The sequence below is a fragment of the Mandrillus leucophaeus genome, unplaced genomic scaffold (assembly GCF_000951045.1).
Source record: "Mandrillus leucophaeus isolate KB7577 unplaced genomic scaffold, Mleu.le_1.0 Scaffold197, whole genome shotgun sequence".
In the NCBI taxonomy this organism is placed as follows: Eukaryota; Metazoa; Chordata; class Mammalia; order Primates; family Cercopithecidae; genus Mandrillus; species Mandrillus leucophaeus.
In genome coordinates, this window is record NW_012101998.1 from 1,443,828 (window position 1) to 1,450,898 (window position 7,071).

The 7,071-nt window shown below is 38.8% G+C and overlaps 1 pseudogene; it reads left to right on the plus strand.

The window, feature by feature from the left end:
• LOC105538696 overlaps window positions 1-5,780 on the plus strand; it is a 35,718-nt pseudogene extending 29,938 nt beyond the window's left edge.
• The last annotated feature ends 1,291 nt before the right edge of the window (window positions 5,781-7,071 follow it).

Consider the following 7,071-nt stretch of genomic DNA (forward strand, 5'->3'; position numbering starts at 1 on the left):
ATCATCACTGCCCTGAGATAGGTATGGCTAGTAGTATTTTTCACCTTTTTGCAAATAAGAAGACAGTGACAGTGACAGAAATAGGCATGAAGAAATAACTCAATGTAGAGGTAGATTATAACTCAGTCCTTTGAGGTCTCACCTTCCAAGTAGTTCCTTAGTGAATACCACACACCCACATCACAAAACAGCACCCTACATTCTAAGGTAGGCTAACGGAGCCAGAACATGAATTCTTGGACACACATTACAGACAAGTATCCTCTATATCTATTCTGAGTCCTAAGCATGTAATAAGATGGTATAGAGAAGTAATTACTGATGTTACAGTTCTCATTACTGGGTTCAAAGGAGGCAATAGAGAAAAGGGATAGGAAATTATCTTGGGTTATAGGTTCAAAAGGTAGTGAAAGAAACAATGGATTTGACATTTTTAAAAGTGATATAATTTTGGGAATAACGAAATGTTTCTATTATTATTCCTCTAGGAAAACTTGAAACTTGTATGATAAGAATCCCCAAGAGTAGATGGGAAAGGTGCAGCCTCACCATGGTGGGTTCATTTTCATTGTGTAATTTTATTTACTTGCTCAGAAATCCTCCCTCAACACTTCCAAAGAAGCTCAATTAAGATGATCTGGAAGTGAACTTAGTTTCCTGATGCCAAAACTCAATGAGGTGACAGTATGCATAGTTAGAGATGGCTCCCGCAGTGCAGGTGCTATCAAGGGAGACAAGTTCCGGAATTTCTTCTTCTCCCTTTTGCCAAAGATGAGACTTTATGTGGGGCTTACAGGAAATTGGATACAGAATATGTCCTACAGTGGAATAAGGAATTTCCACACGATTGTTAGAAATAATGGCAAAAATAAGAGCAGAGAGCTCCTGCAGCTGTAGTTTGATCATTGAGCTTTGAGGACATGGATGACCATATTCCAGTCCCATCACCAGGGAGACTGACCTACAGTCTTTGTGAAAATGTACAGGCTAGAGTTGGCTCAAGAGCAGGACCAAGCATGTGTGGAAGGGGCTGGATATTGTTAGAAAGCACACAGTCACAGCCTGCCCATTCTAGAGCTCTTCCTTGGCCTTCTAAGGAAGACTTCATGGCTGCTCAGTTAACTCTTAGGAACTAGAGCTAGGCAGAATGGAGGGGGAGGATGGTAAAAGTTATACTGGATGAGATTATTCCATAGGGATAAAAAATAACATAAACTGGGAGGCAGGGAGTTGGGATTGATTCAAGAATCATTGAGGCTGGATTTAAGAGAGTCAATTTTTAGAGGGCTTGAATTTGGGGAAGAAATGGAATTTGAGGGTATAGTTGCCTTCTAAGGGGATGATTTTGAGACTAGCAAAGGTGAGAAGATTCTAAGTAGATTTTATCGCGAGTCTTTGTAAAAAACAGTAGGATTACTTCAATTATTTTTTAAAAAATATTTTGGTTCATTGTTCTTTGACTTGACATTAAGCCTTATCTTGGCAATAGGGACTCAAAATTACAGCTGGATTATCTGTGGTTTTGGTGTATGTGGCTACGTATTCTTCTTCTTTGAGAAAAATTAGCCCAATAAAATCCTTGTCAATGGTGCCACACGATATAGAGAAAAAATATGATAAATACTAAGTAATTAACCAAGGAATTTTGAAAATGCAAACGATTTGTGATGAAATGATAGATCTGAAAACTGACTTGCACTTGAGAAGGCACTGTCAAATTTATTGTCATGTTATGTCTTCCTAGAAAGTTGGTGAGAATACAGCAGATAATATGGTCAGAGGGCTGAGAACAAGGCAGGCATTGTATTAGAGCTTCAAAAATCATTTTGGTTTCTCAAATTCTATGTCTAAGTAAAAAATAAAATCTTGACATGGCAGTTAATTATCATGTAATATCAGGTAGCATTACATTTTAGTGAAAATCTCAAGTACAGAAGAATTAAACAGAATATTATAAACTAATTCCCTTAATTCAAAAGTGAGGTTTTCATCATGTGCACAGACCCTCATACAGATAAAGTATATGATTCCAAACTACCTTCTCAAGAGACGACATCAGCAAAATCGCAGAGTAGGCATCACTGAGCCTTCATGTCCCCTTGAGAACATTAAAAACAAGCAGAAGCGGGTCGGGCATGATGGCTCACGCCTGTAATCCCAGCACTTTGGGAGGCCGATGTGGGCAGATCACCTGAGGTCAGGAGTTCAAGACCAACCTAACCCACATGGGGAAACCCCGTCTCTATTAAAAATACAAAATTAGCCAGGCATAGTGGCACATGCCTGTAATCCCAGCTACTCAGGAAGCTGAGGCAGGAGAATTGCTTGCACCTGGGAGGCAGAGGTTGCGGTGAGCCGAGATTGCGCCATTGCACTCCAGCCTGCACAAAAAAGAGTGAAACTCTGTCTCAAAAACAAAAAAACAAGCAGAAGCGTCCATAGCCAATGTTTTTTTTTTCTCTCTCTCTTTTTAATTGGGCAATAATTGTACATATTCATGGGGTACACAGTGATATTTTGATACATATAATATGCAGTGATCAATCAGGGTAATTAGCATATCCACAACTGAAACATTTATCATTTATCTGTGTTGGGAACATTCACTGTCCTCCTTCTAGCTATTTAAAACGATATATTATCGATAACTAGAGTCATCCTCAAGTGGTATAGTGCACTGGAAGTTATGACTTCTGTGTAGCTGTAATTTTGTATTCTTTAACAACCTCTCCTGCTGCCTCCTTTTTCACCACCCTTCCCAGCCTCTGGCATCCTCTGCTCTACTTTTTATTCCTATGAGATCAACTTTTTAAGCATCCACATATGAGTGAGTACATGTGATCTGTTTAACTTTCTGTTTCTGGCTTATTTCACTTAACATAATGTCCTCTGGTCTTACCCGTGTTTATATGAATGACAGGGTTTCATTCTTTGTTTTGGCTGAATAGTATTCTATGATGTATGTATACCGTATATTCTTTATCCATACATCTGTTGTTGGACAACTAGGCTGATTTCATATCTTCACTGTTACTTTGTTAGAACTCTGGGGAAAAAAATCAAGGGTTACAGCAACCGATAGAATGCTGATCTAAGGGGAAAAAAAGCAACTTAAAAATGATAGGAAAGCTGCGTGATAGGAAACTCCATCTCCTTCCTAGTATGGCAGTGGTGTTGAAGTGGCAGCAGCATGTATTTCCAGTGTGGGATCCTGTTCTCTGACTCCAAAGAAAGAACAGATCTTATTAACAAATTATTGCTTATCTCTGTTCTACCATGACTGGAGATACCTAAAATACCAATGCAAGGTGCTTGTCTCTGTTTTGCCTAACTCAGAGGTCAGGCCAGAAAAGTGGCGGGCATCACTCAAAAACAGTGCAAGCTAAATTAATACTCATCATTTGCTTGGGGCCAAAAAAATATGGTTGAAACATACAATAGAGCACCTAAGCCCTAAGAAAAAAGCTGGGGAGAGTTTCTTTGGAAAATTAAGACATTAAAAAGTAGCCGCGTATATAGGGGAGTTTCAAAAGCCATTTACATGCACAGGGAAAGGTGAAGGGTCACCAAAGACCTATGGCAACTCTAAAGTTTCACCCTAGTGTGATCCCTAGGCAAGGAGTAAGCTAGCCAAGTGTAGAAGAAGTTGCGTGGCACAGAGAGAGTCTTTGAAAAGGGTGGGAAATTTTAGCTTGCTGTAGCTCCTAACATACAAAGAAATCTCTGAAAATGTGCAGGGTGAACAGAAGCTAAGAAATACAGACTTCAGTGACCACACACAACAAGAAATAAAATCTTTGCAAAAGTAGTTTTGTAAAGTCACTAAACAAATGGAATACTACAACCTTTAACAATAAAAAAAAAAATAGGCAACCCGGGAGAAAGGGAAGAATCTGATTTCCAGTGAGAACACATTGTAATATCCAAATATCCACTTGTCAACAAAAAAAATCACAAGTCAAGGAAACAAGAAAGTATGGCCAATTTAAAGAAATAAAATAAATCAACATAAACTATCCCTGAAAAATCTCAGACGTTGAACTTACTTGTGCACTTTAAAGCAAGGCTTTAAATATGCTGACAAAGCTAGGGGAAAACATAGAAAAAGAATTAAAGAAAACATGAAAATGAAAACCAACATATAAACAGAAGGAGAATATCAATAGATAGAAATTATTTTAAAAAACCAAATAGCAAGTCTGCAGCTGAAAAGCACTATCTATAGAATATCCTCTAGAGGAGTCCAAGAACAGATTTGAGCTGGCAGAAGAAATAACAAAGATAGGACAATCAAAAATGATTAAATCTGAGAAGAGAAAATAAAAAATAGTTAAGAAAAATGAACAGAGCATAAGTGAACTGTGTACCATCAAGGGAAACAAGACATGCATTATTAGTGTTCTAGGAGAGAAAGGGGCCAAAAAGGTTGAATTCTTTAATGAATGAAAACTTCCAAAATTTGATGAAATATATGAATTTACAAATTCAAGACACTTAATCAACACCAACTAGGATAAATTCAAAGTTATCCACAGTGAGACACATTACAATCAAATAGTCAAAAAAACAAAAACAAAAAGAAGTTTGAAAGCCACAAAAGGCAAGTGACTCATACATATCAATGACCATACAGGGCTCACTAATAAGACTAACAGATCATTTTTTCTCAGAAACCATATAGCCCAGAGGCACTGGGATGACACATTTAAAGAGCTAAAATAAAACCACCTTGATAATCAAGAATTTTATATCTGACAAAATTGTCCTTCAAAAATGAGGGAGAATTTAGGAGGTTCCAAGACAAACAAAAGGTGAGAGTGTCTGTTACCACTAGACCTGTCCTACAAGAAACGCTAATGAGATTTCTGCAGCTTGAAGTGAAAGGACACTAGATAATTATCAAAGCTGTATGAAGAAATAAAGATCTGGTGTGTGCGGCTGGGGAATTCATGTGGAGGTCAGAGTGGAAGCAGGTGTGAGAGGGCCCAGCAGAAGGAAACACGGCTGTCAAAGTGTTTGAGTACATTGGAAAGTTTGGCCTGGCCTTAGCTGTTGCAGGAGGCCTGGTGAACTCTGCCTTATGTAATGTGGATGCTGGACACAGAGCTGCCATCTCCGACCGATTCCATGGAGTACAGGACACTGTGGTAGAATTATCTTTGACTGCCCTTCTCGACCATGTAATGTGCCAATCATCACTGGTAGCAAAACTTTACAGAATGTCAGCATCACACTGTGCATCCTCTTCCTGCCCTTCGCTAGCCAGCTTCCTCACATCTTCACCAGCATCGCAGAGGACTATGATGGGCGTGTGCTGCACTCCATCGCTACCGAGATCCTCAAGTCAGTGGTAGCTGCTTTGATGCTGGAGAACTATCCACTCAGAGAGAGCTGGTCTCCAGGCAGGTGAGCGGCGACCTTAAGGGGCGAGCAGCCAGTCACCTTTGGGCTCATCCTGGACGACGTGTCCTTGACAGGACTGACCTTAGAAAAGGAGTTCACAGAAGCGGTGAAAGCCAAACAGGTGGCTCAGCAGGAAGCAGAGAAGACCAGATTTGTGCTGGCAAGGTTGAGCAGCAGAAAAAGGCGGCCATCGTTTCAGCGAAGGGCAACTCTCAAGCAGCCGAGCTGATGATGGCCAACTCACTGGCCACCGCAGGGGACGGCCTAATGAGCTGCGCCAACTGGAAGCCCCAGAGGACATCACATGCAAGCTCTCGCTCTCCAAACATCACCTACCTCTGGCAGGGCAGTCCCAGCTCCTCCAGCCGCCCCAGTGAGGGCTCCCACCCCCTACCCTGCCTGCACCCGCGTGGGCCAACTTTGCCACAGCCTGGATAGTTAATACTGCCTTCCTTCTGCCCCCAACCCAGAAATCACTGTGAAATGCCACGATTGACTTAAAGTGAAGGAAGTAAAAGTAAAATCACTTCAGATCTCTAAAAAATAAATATATAAATGAAGATCTCCAGTAAAGGTAATTTCAAAGGTAAATATAAATGCCAGTATTATTATTTTTTGACTGATAATTCCACTTTGTGTTTATTAAATGATATAAACACAAATGTGTAAAATATGAATCTATGTTATGGCCACACAGTATATAAAGATGTAATTTGTGGCAACAATAACATAAAAGGAGAAGACGGAGATGTACATGAACACAGTTTTTGTATGCAATTAAAGTTAAGTTGGTATCAATTCAAAGTATATTGTTACAAACTAAGGATGTTAAATGTAATCCCCATAGTAACAAAAAATAAAATATCTCAAGAATATACACAAAAGTAAAGGAGAGGAAAATCGAATTGGTTTACTAAAATTGAAAAATTAAAAATGTAACTAACCCTAAAATGAGGCAATAATGGAATAATGGAACAAATGTATTAGACATACAGGAAACAACAATAGCAGATATCCTTCCTTATTAGTAAATGTAAATGCATTAAACCCTCTAATCAAAAGGTGGATATTAGCAGAATGAATTTTGTAAGAAAGTGATACAATTATATGCTATCTAGAAAACACTCAATTTAGAACTAAAAATACAAACAGGTTAAAATGAAAACTGGAAAAGTACATCCCACATAAATAATAACCAAAACAGAGCTGGAAGCCTATACTACAGACACTCTAGATTTATAAGAGACAAAGGAGATAAAACAATCAGCTAACAAAGGGGATAAAAAATTATAGGCATATGTACACCAAGCAAGAGCCCTTATGTATATATAAGGGCTTTCAAAGGGCTGTGTGTGTGTGTGTGTGTGTGTGTGTATAGACAGAGAGACAGAGAGAAAGAGAGAAAGAGAGAGGTAACATTGATAGAATTAAAAGGAAAAATAGTTCTATAATATTAGTTGGGAATTTCAATAACCCACTTTCAATAATGTATAGAACATCTAGACAGAAGATCAATTATAATATGGAATACCTGAAAGATATTATAAACCAACTAGTCCTAACAGACATAGAGAGCACCTTACTCAACAACAGAAAAATATGTCTATGTCTCAAGTACACATAGTCTATTCTTCAGGATAGATCATATGGTATGTCACAAAACAAGGA